Genomic DNA, 12,188 nt, shown 5'->3' on the forward strand with positions numbered 1-12,188 from the left:
ACTAGAGAACCAGGATAGCTAGTGGTGTAATTCAGTCACATACTGAAAGCCTGAGAACCAGCAGCACCAATGTTAAAAGTAGAAAGATGTCTTAGCTCGAGCAGAGAGACACAGAATCACCTTTCCTCTATTTTGTTCTCTCATCCCCTAGTGGATTAGATGCAGCCTCTTGTTTTGGTGAGGGCAACCTTCTCTACTTAGTTTACTGACTCAAATGCTAGTTTTCCAAGGACACCTACATAGATACACTCTGATAATGTTTTACCAGCTATCTGGGCATTCCTTAACCCAATCAAGATGATGTATAAAACTAATCATCACACCAAATAAAACTCTATAAAATTCTGAAAAATTAAACCCACTTTTTATTAAATACAGTTTCAAAGAAGCATTTAGATTTGTGTGAAAAATTTGGAAAATGGATGGTCAAGACAAAATCTTGAGAATTCAAATAAAACTAAATTCCTGGGTCAATTTCTGTCTCATAATTGTGCATGAAGGTAGTTTCTCTATGACCTGCAACCTCTGAGGGTTTCAATGAGATGTCAGGTATATGCATATATCAATACTGCTTTATTCAGGGCATCATAATCCGGTATCATACTATTTCCTTGTGTGTCATTCAGAGGCAAATTGGGCTTTTCCAAATTCAAGTGTAGTTGATGATTTTTGTTTTGGGTTTGATTTTACCTTGCAAATTGATATTTTTCCTTTGTTTTATCCAAGCTCCCTGGGCTTCCCTGGTGCTTAGATGGTAAAGAACCTGCTAGCAATACAGGAGACCTGGGTTCGATCTCTCAGTTGGAAAGAGCCCCTGGAGAAGAGTATGGCTGCCCCACTCCAGTGTTCTTTCCTGGGAAATTCCATGGACAGAGAAACCTGGTTGGCTCGAGTTCTTGCTTGTGTGGTAAGTCGCTTTGGTCATGTTCTACTTTTTGCAACCCACTGGACTGTGGCCTCCCAGGCTCTTCTGTCCATGGGATTCTCCAGGCAAGAATACTGGAGCGGGTTGCTGTGCCCTCATCCAGAGGTTCTTCCCAACCCAGGTATCGAACCTGCATCTCCTTTGTCTCCTACAATGGCAGGCAGTTTCTTTGCCACTAGTGCCACTTGGGAAATCCCTGGGCTAGAGTTCACGGACTCTCAAAGAGTTGGACACAACTGAGCAATTTTCACTTTGCTCTCCTAGCTCAGTTAGTAACATCTAGTACATAGTAAATCTTTTTTGACTTCCTCTTTTTCTATTTTTCTAGACACAAGAAACAAAAGGCAAAAAAGGGAGGAAGACAAACAACTGCTGGGATCCCACTGCTGTGCTCCTCTGTTTTTTTACTTGGACCCTCGACCTGGCTTAGTGACAGAAAACTCCCATAGAGATTGTGGGACAATCCTTGTTTATGCCTCATGCATACACGCTTGCCAAGTTGCTTCAGTCATGTCTGACTCTCTGAAACCCTATGGACTGTAGCCCTACAGGCTCTTCTGTCTATGGGATTCTCCAGGCAACAATACTAGAGTGGGTTGTCATGACTTCCTCTAGAGGATCTTCCTGATGCAGGGATCAAACCTGGATCTCTTATGTCTCTCCTGAATTGGCAAGAGGATTCTTTACCACTAGTACCACCTTGGAAACCCTGTTTATGCCTCATTTACTCTCAAAGAATTTGAGATTTGATGATATATTAAATAACCACTTTACCGGTGGTGAGAACCTGTGCCCAGGATATTTCTCTAATTCTTTCTAAATGTATGAAGAGTAGGTGTGGTTTTTCTCTGTTTTGTAGTCAATCTTTTTCCAGCTTCAGATTGAAACTCATTCAGTTCAGTTCAGTTCAGTCGCTCAGTCATGTCTGACTCTTTGCGACCCCATGAATCGCAGCATGCCAGGCCTCCCTGTCCATCACCAACTCCCGGAGTCTACCCAAACCCATGTCCATTGAGTCAGTGATGCCATCCAACCATCTCATCCTCTGTATCCCCTTCTCCTCCTGCCCCCAGTCCTTCCCAGCATTAGGGTCTTTTCCAGTGAGTCACCTCTTCTTATGAGCTGGCCAAAGTATTGGAGTTTCAGCTTCAGCATCAGTCCTTCCAATGAACACCCAGGATTGATCTCCTCTAGGATGGACTGGTTGGATCTCCTTGCAGTTCAAGGGACTCTCAAGAGTCTTCTCCAACACCACAGTTCAAAAGCATCAATTCTTTGACGCTCAGCTTTCTTTATAGTTCAACTCTCACATCCATACATGACTAATGGAAAAACCATAGCCTTGACTATAGGGACATTTCTTGGCAAAGTAATGTCTCTACTTTTTAATATGCTATCTAGGTTGGTCATAACTTTCCTTCCAAGGAGTAAGCGTCTTTTAATTTCATGGCTGCAATCACCATCTCCACTGATTTTGGAGTCCAAACAAATAAAGTCAACCACCGTTTCCACTCTTTCCCCATCTATTTCCCATGAAGTTATGGGACCAGATGCCTTGATCTTAATTTTCCAAATGTTGAACTCTAAGCCAACTTTTTCACTCTCCTCTTTCACTTTCATCAAGAGACTTTTTAGTTCCTCTTCACTTTTTGCCATAAGGGTGGTGTCATCTGCATATCTGAGGTTATTGATATTTCTCCCGGCAATCTTGATTCCAGCTTGTGCTTCTTCCAGCCCAGCGTTTCTCGTGATGTACTCTGCATATAAGTTAAATAAGCAGGGTAACAATATACAGCCTTGATGTACTCCTTTTTCTATTTGGATCCAGTCTGTTCCATGTCCAGTTCTAACTGTTGCTTCCTGACGTGCATACAGGTTTCTCAAGAGGTCAGATGGTTATAAAATAAAGTTGGTGTGCTACAATTAGATAGTATTTATTTACTATTAATTTCAAAAAATAGAGAAATAGAAGCAAAGGCTTGGATTAGAGTTTTCAACTACTGGGTAGCCAGAATAAGTGTCTTATAATCCTTATCTGACTCAATGACCCTATGCTTTTTCTATATTTTAGACTCTATATGTGTGTGTGTGTGTGTGTGTGTGCTCAGTCATGTCCGACTCTTTTGCGACTCCATGGAATATATCAACCCAGGCTCCTCTGTCCATGGGATTTCCCAGGCAAGAATATTGGAGTGGGTTTCCTCCTCCAAAGGATCTTCCTTACCCAGGGGTTAAACCCGAGTTTCTTGTGCCTGCTGCACGGGCAGGCACATTCTTTACCACTGGAATACCTAGTCTTGAATAAAGGGTTAAATGTCATTACTCAGGAACAAGAGGTTGATTATATTACAAAGTGTTCTGGAATTTATAAGTAGTGAAGAATCTAGTAATCAGAAATCATGTCTTTAAGAATTTTCCTAACATTATCTTTTATCTGACATCTTAGTTCTTCTTCAGGAATTGCCCTAAACTGAAAGATGTTGCCTTGAACAAGTTTTCATCCAGTCCTTGGGCAACCTATATCCAAAAACTGACTAATAAGGTGGTACAACCTTATCTCAATTGCAACAGTTTTCAAGGTACATGCCACCTCCCTGTAGGATTAGTTGGGTTTTTATTGGAAGTATTTCCCAATTCAATCACCCTATTTCCAGTTTTATTTCTCTAGAATTATTTCCAAATAAACCTCTTGTATGTAAATCACAGATTTTGTTTCTCAAGCATTTAGAATAGCATAGTTCTCCCCCACCCCACTCCCATAATTTATGAATTGTGCCTTAGGAGGACAAGAAAAAGTAGAAAATCAAATAGGCAAATGCCATCTCTATGATAGGAATTCAGTCTCTTTTAAGCCTTTTAAAACTGTTCATCTTATCTTTAATGATGTTATACCAGGTGCCTCACTAGATTTGGGGGAATGTACTAATTGATACCACATTAAATTTATGTCCACACATCTTAAGTGGGTCCTTGGTTCTGCTTATTATTATAGCATATCACAGTATGTCACAGTATATTTTACTAGTTCACTCATTCCTCTGCTTTCTGTTTCACATTGTCTCCTCTGTCATCACATTTGAAAATAAGGAAACTCCTACGTTCAAAACATATGCAGACTCCTACTAATTCTATTACCACTTTTACCAACAGGGTTTGAGCTATCATCACCTCTCACCTGAATTATTACAATATCAAATATAGTCTATTCTCAAAAATGTAGACAGAGTAATCCCACTAAAAGTAACTCAGGCATAACATTCTTCTGCTCCAAAAATTCTACTGGGTCATACTTTAATAAAGAGCATTATAAATTCTTTAAAATGCCAATATGCCCTTTGTTATCTTCTTCCTCATTCCTCAATCATCACTATCCCTCTCCAGCTTCATTTCTTACCACCATTTCTTCCACACACAATGCCCTCCTTGTTTTCCATCAACTGGCTAGGGTTAGTCCTATCTTAGGGATTTTGTACCAGCTGTTTCTGAAATATACACTCCCTAAAATGTACATGGCAACTTCCTTCCAGACCCTACTCTCTAGTCTATTTGGTTTGATTTCTCCTGTTACTCATTATCTTCTAGTATATTACAACATTTCAGACTTATGTTTGTGTGTGTAGACAGTCTCACTTACAAAAGATTATCTCCTCTAGGGAATTTTTGTAATTTTTGCTCACAGGTACATTCCAAGAAGCCATAATAGTGCATGTAACTTAGAAGACACTCAATAAATACTATGGAATAGATTATTGAAGCAAAGAAATCAGTATCTTAAAAACACTAAGATCTCCACAAAGTCTCTCCATTCTCAATGTTATCACATAATACCATGTATATACATAGAAGATGTATAATTCAGTAAATATATTGCAATCAAACATTTTAGACTATTAATTATTTTAACCTATTATATTACACTGCAACCTCATGGCATTTAAATGTAATCCATTTTTTTTAATGTTTCTAGGTTAAAGGTCAAGATGTGAAATAATCAAAAGATAATCTAAGATTAGAATTAACATATGTATGAGAGATTTTACATAGATTCACATAACTTTAAAAAATATAATGAGGAAAAGCAGTCCTAAAATACTTTAACAAATAAAAGAATTTTTCCCTAAATGGAGAACAGCTTTCATTCAAATATTTTAAAATTCATTTTATTTAAAGGTTATTTGAGAAAGAATACTTTTGCTATAAAGGGTTGTTATAAGACATATGGATTATTTGTATTGAGTTGCCATTTCCTATGTAAATTTGTTTTCCAGGAGTTCTAATGAAGCCACTAAGGCCAAGACCAGCAAAAGATGTTAAACCAGCTGGGTAAATGTAAATTTTAGCAAGTCTCATGCATATTTCATATGTAGAAGAAAACTATGTGGAGTAATCATTTGCCCTTTCCCTGATATTTCAGGCAGCAGGAAATAAAAAAAAGGAAAAAGCATAAAAGAAGGGCCCCAAACAGCCCTTTGAAAGCACATCTGGTGAACTAGAATAATTCTGTGGCTGTTGAAGCTTGTTTACATATTTATAAGCTGACTGTTTTTCAAGATGGTACAAGTTGCAAGGATCTACCTTTCTATTATTCAGATATCCAATCTGTGGGGTCTAAACTTTTCATACCTTGTAAAATAAATCAATTTAAAAACAAAAACAAAACACCCTGCCACTTCATCAAAACAAGCTGTGAATGTTTCCAAAGCAAAAAACAATAACTGTCAATCTTCATACATATGTGCCCTCAGCCTCAATACCATTATCCTACATATATGTATGTGGGAATTAGGAAAATATCTAAATTTAGGCCTAATAAAGATCATACCTGTGACCCAGTACATATAACATATATCTTTTCCTTTGGGAGGGGAAGGTGGGGTTCCCAAAATAACAAAATAGATGAGTGCTGTGCACTTTGTAAATACATGTTTAACTGAATTAAAGGGAAAATGTGTATTTTGTATAAGCTTGATGACTAAAATGGAATGATGCTCCAAGAAGAAATATTGGGAGAGAATCACTCTTTCTAAATATAGGACCTGTGAGCTTAATCTCGCCTACACAAGATAAACCTAAACAGCACCGATTTAACACTGACCCAACTTCAGTTTTTCAGAAAAGGATTAATTTTGAGTGAAAGGCTCATAAACCAAGGACAAAAGCCTAATTTGTTTTCAACTCCATATCAATGAGAATCCTTAAAAATACACCAACAATCCATAAGGCATGTGGACAATTTGCAGCCTTTCAAAAAAGATAACAAATTATCTTTTGTCTGATTTTCAAAAGTGAAACCATCTAAACTGGTGTTTCTTTTCATTATTTCTGGAAGCTGCAATGGTATTGAGAGTTGGGGAAATACCATCTTAAACAAATTCAGGTTGCTGTTGGAGAAGAGAAGAGAACCTCAAAGCATCAAATAAACAATGGGTGACAAATGCCAAGAGTCCAAAATGGTCTGAGCTCCATAGTCTTGCTATATAAATCGGTCTACCAACCAATTAAACAAACAAGACCTTGCATTTCTGAGTACGAATAAGGGTAATGAAACTAAACAGTAAAAAGACCTTCTAGTATTTCTTTCAACATACCCATGCCTCTTGTATTATAAAATCAGTCAATGACATCACTTTGTCAGAAAGATGAGGCTACCTAATCTTAGAGCACTTCTTTTTAGGTAATTGAAAATATTTCTTGGGTTTCCCTGGTGGCTCAGGTTAAAGAATCTGCCTGCAGTGCAGAAGATCTGGGTTAATCCCTGGGTTGGGAAGATCCTCTGGAGAAGGGAATGGCTACCCACTCCAGTATTCTTGTCTGGAGAATTCCATGGACAGAGGAGCCCAGTGGGCTACAGTCCATGGGGTTGCAAAGAGTCGGACTCGACTAGGCAGCTAATGTTTTCACTTTTCACTTTCACTTGTTGTTGTAAATTACCCTAAACTTAATGCACTGGCTTAAAACAATGCAGATATACTATCTTAGAGTTCTGAAGGGCAGTGTCTAAAATGGGTTGGCAATACTTCATTCCTCTGGATTCTCTAGGAATGAAACTATATCCTTGTCATTTCTGGCTTCTAGAGGTCACCACCTTCTACGACTTTTGTCCTTATATTACTTCAACCTTTATTACCAGCATCACATCTCCTGAGCCAACTCTGAGGCTCCTGCATCTCTCTAATAAGGACTCTTATGATTGCATTTAGCCCACCTGGATAATCTAGGATTATTTCAAGACCCTTAACTTAATCACACTTGCAATGTCCCTTTTGACATGTAAGGAAATATATTCACAGTTTTTCATGATTGGGAATGACAGCTTTGGGGAGGTCCTTATTCTACTTACTACAACCATCGTGTTAATTATGCTCTTTTTCTTCCTTTCACCAACCCCTTATCTATTTTCTATGTATTTGAAGAAGAAGGGAAAGTGTTAGTGGCCCAGTCGTGTCCAACTCTTTGCGACCCCACAGCCTGTACTCCACCCAGCTCCTCTTTCCATTGAATTTGCTAGGCAAGAATACTGGCTTGGGTTGCCATTTCCTTCTCTAGGGGATCTTCCCAACCCAGAGATCAAACCCAGGTCTCCTGCATTGCAGGCAAAAGATTCTTTACCATCTGTGCCACCAGGAAAGCCCTCACTTCCCTATGTATTTACTACATATTAACATGTTGTCATCCTCTATACAGTAAACTCCAGAAGGGGAGGGATTTTTGTCTTATTTTGGCCCTCAGTGAATTTCAGGGATCTGGAACCATGCTGGAAACATAGCAATGCTTCTATTCATTATATTATAACACTTAACTTGAAACCCCAAAGTGTTTAATATTACAGAAGTTTATTTCTGGCTCATGCAATGGGTCCTACAAATGGGCTTATGCAAGGTTAATGCGGTAGCCTGCTCTGCACAGTGACTTTTAGCTATATCAACTGAAGTCCATGGCCACCTCCATTCTCAAAATAAAGAATAGAGTCTTTGTATAATTACAAAACACTTTTATAGACTCAAAGAAAGGTGGCATTTTTCATTTTATGTCATATGTGATTGACCAGAACTAGCCATGTGAACCCTGAATGATTTCAAAGAAGCTAAAAAATGTAGTTCCCTGCTAGCCCAGAAAGGACAGAATAACTATATACTCTGAACACAAGAACACTAAATTTGTTAAATATTGCATGTGATGAGAATAGGAGACAGTAAAGAGAATACATGCAGTTATGCCATGAAAAATTCTCCCCTACAAAGACAAATCCCGAATGCCTAAGTCAACATCCTCCCTCTCAAACTGGAACTTTAGGGAGATTTGGGGCAGAAGATAATATTTCTTTGATATCACAAGATTTGTCTTAAAAAATGCACTGGATTTTGAGTTTCAATCCATAATATATTGATGTCTGATTCAGTATAAAACTGGCTTTTTTATTCAAATCCTCAGAAAATGCTTTATACTTACTCTACCCTTTGCATGCCCAGTTTAAGAAGTGCAGACAGAGTAAGAAGGAACAGTGGCAATTAATTAATCATTATGGGTTGTGAATTTCCAGTCTAGAAAACTTAGGAGTCAAAGTTCAGAAGCGATGTATTGATTTTACCTGGAATAAGTTTTATTTAGTTTAAATTCACCAGAGGAGCACTTTCATTTTTGCACTTAACATTTCCAGAGGTAATAGACTGTAGGTATCTCATCATTAAGTCTTATTCATACTTGCTTATACATTCACTTATATATTTCAGTTCTCTCAATAGTCTCAAATAAAATCCATAGTCATTACTTTTTGTCTCTCTCTGTTGTAAGTTTCCATCTACCGTTTTCAAAATATGAGAGTTAAAAGGACTTTTGAGGTCATGTAAAACATCTATTATTGTCTAGAATGTATTTAATATCCAATGAGTACTCCTAACACCACTAACAAAATGAACTGGTCAAATTTCATATCTAAGAATCAAGAAACTAGGATGAGACAGTAAGTGAGTAATTCTCACATCCTAGTATTTTTTTGCTAAGCAAGTTCTAATTTCTACTTACTCTGTCAAACTAGTATCAATCTGTGTATTGCTTCTATAGTGCCTTATTCTCCAAATAAAAGTTTAAAGCAAAATTGACATATATATATATATACATATATATACATATATTTAATTCAGTTCAGTCTTACCTTTCCCACAAATGAATTTTCTTCTTATTTTCTCAGATAGCTGAAGCTATTCTCTACTTCCCAGCTCCAAACTCCACTTCTTACAGTCTTCTATATTCACTGTACATTTCTAAATCAAATATTCTTGGGGAATCATCTCCCATCTTTCATCTCCTCTGAGGTATCTTTCCACAAAATAAGATTAAGTGTCATGCAAAGAGAAAATGGTCACTGATGCAACTAGGCTGAGATGAATTTTAGCATGTATTCTGTCTTAGAAAAGAAAACTCATTTTCAATTTGAAAAGATAAGACAAACATTTGTGATGCTCAATTTGACTATGGAGTAAACACTCAACACAGGTAGAATTCTTGTTATATTTCCATGTGTTGAAGGCAGCAACAATTCATGTCAATTTAATCTATGTCACTTTGAGGTATAAAAGTAAGTATGTATACATATATGCTTATTACTGAAGAATCACATTAACACAAAAGTCAAAAAAAACACGTATGGTTAAAATTTTCTTGATTATCTGAATTTAATAGCAGTAACTAGTTAGAATATATTTTATATGTATGCTTATATTTGTAATTATCAATTTGTGTTTAAAAACATGGTAAAATATAGTATAAATGACAAATTGTATATTTGTGAATATTTATTTTAACATGAAATATGTAGAGAAGAGAATGCAAAAAATATCATTATCTCATATACAATGCTTAGCAATCAAGTTGGCAAGTTAAAAGAATGCCAATAGTATCTCTTTTCTAAATTAATATAACAAACGTGTGTGTGTGTTAGTCACTAGGTCATGTCCAACTCTTTGTGACCCCATGGACTTTGGTCCATTAGGAACCATTAGGAACTGTCCATGGAATTCTCCAGGCAAGAATATTGGAGTGGGTTGTCATTCCCTTCTCCGGGGGATCCTCCAGGCCCAGGGATGAAGCCCAGGTCTCCTGTACTGCAGGCAGGATTCTTTCACTGTCTGAGCCGCCAAGGAATCCCAATAACAGACATACTTTATCTCAATTATATTTATGTCTTTAACAGATTCAGTTAAGAAATTCATCACTAAAGCAATTTATCTTTATAATTTCCAACTGCTATCTCTGCCGTTCTAAGGGTTTCTCCCAAAATAAGTTGACATTTAAGACCTGTGGGAAATCTGTGTACCTAACTACCAAAACAATAAGTACAACTGTTTTTTCTTTTAATAATAGAGAGGCATAGTAAAATATGATAAATTGATATTCCTATATATAATATATATTTTGGTGTGCATATGCTTGCCAATTATTAGGTAGTCCATCATGTGTGTTTTAATATATCCTTACTAACCCTGAGAAGATGAATCTCTTTACTTTAGATTTTACTGCAAAGTTTCCTCTTTCACATTATTGAGTCAGTTGTTCCATAACACCCCATGAAACCTTTCTTCCTTTCACCCTTTTCTCATAACCACTTTGCTATAAATCCATTAAATCTGTAACAAAGTTGAATGTATCAGTCTTCTATTTCTCTTGGACTAGACTGACATGAAAGCCAAAACTGTCTAGAAATATAAAATGTTTATTACAATGAGTTATAGTTATAGAGATCAGTATTAATTCTTATATAATATACCATACTTAATATTTCACATTTATAAACCAATCACTTGAAATTATTTTTAAAATTTATTTATCATTCCTCTGTCTTTCTATTTATTGCTATAAATTCAAATATTCAAAATGAAAGGGCTAAGAAATATGGTTATTCTGTTATATATCCTTAACTTAGAAGTAGCCTCCCAAATTTCAGGTATATGGCTTAAGTGCTTTCAGATTTTTGTGTGATCTATAATCTGGAATCTCACTGTAGTAACCCTGATTTATCATTTGGGTTTAAGTATGATCTGTAGAGAAATGCAAGGAGACTTGAATTTATTATGAAAGAATACCTGATATCCTTGGTAAGTCAATGTCTTAAAGCCATGTATTATCTTTCATCATTATCCAGAATGATATATAATGCTCACTTCATCCCATTTATGCACCATTTTTAGTGTTGCATAAGTTAATGGCCACTTTCATTTCTGTCTCATCAATAAAAAGTACCTTAGATATTCTCAGGAGATCAAGAAATCATCTAAATTTTCAGGCTAAAATTCAGTCTATACTATTTCTGAAATATAATTCATGTTTCTTTATGTATGTATCCTTGCCACTCTTGGGTCCAACAACATTCTGAAACCACCAGTCAGCTCAGTGGGACTTCTTTATGAAGAATGTTAAATGATTGTAATTAAACTGAGTAAGTTTATCAATATAATAGTACAGGTCTATTATGGAAAGAATCAATAATGAGGTTGGAGCAGTGTGTCTATGTAAATTGGCCTGCTCCCAAATCTTGGAAAGCTTTATCAGCATCAGATATCTTCTGCCTCACTTCCTAGCTAACTTTAACTCACTAGTTGGTTGAAAAGCCCAATTGGATTCTAGAGTCTTCTTTAAATGAGAAACATGAATCCAAGAACCAACATCTTTAAACTTTGTAGCACAAGAATTAGTTAAGTGTACCATGTATGAGCCTTCCCATCTAAGTTGTAAAGAATCTTTTTGAATATGTCTTTTTTCAGTAGATAAAATTACTTCATTGTAGATTGTGATGTTTGTGGTCTGCTAGAAGCACCTATGGAAAGATTGTCCAAAGAGGATATGACTTCTTTTTCTGAGTTTCTGATTAGTCCTTTGCAATAGTAAATCTTGTCTCCTTTAATTAGCTTAATATCAAGAGCAGAGAGAGCCAAATGCATAGGGCTGCCAATAGTGACTTCAAAGGGTGACATATTGTGTTTCCCAAGGAGATTACCTCTCACATTCAAAACGACCAGAGGAAGTCCCTTAGGTCAAGTCAGTTTCAAGGTCTCCATAAATTCTGCCAATTAAATATTAACAATGCTGTTGTTCTTTCTACCAATCTGGAGGACTCAGGGTGATAAGCACAGTAAAAATGTTATAGAATAGTCCAAATCTCACAGATCTGTTTCATATCATAGCCAGTAATAGTCTTTTTGCAGCTGCTAAGGCAGCAGTACATTGGCAAGGGCATGATTCAATCAAATTTTAAAAAAAATGCAGATCA

Source organism: Muntiacus reevesi, chromosome 8 (assembly GCF_963930625.1).
Source record: "Muntiacus reevesi chromosome 8, mMunRee1.1, whole genome shotgun sequence".
Taxonomy (NCBI): Eukaryota; Metazoa; Chordata; class Mammalia; order Artiodactyla; family Cervidae; genus Muntiacus; species Muntiacus reevesi.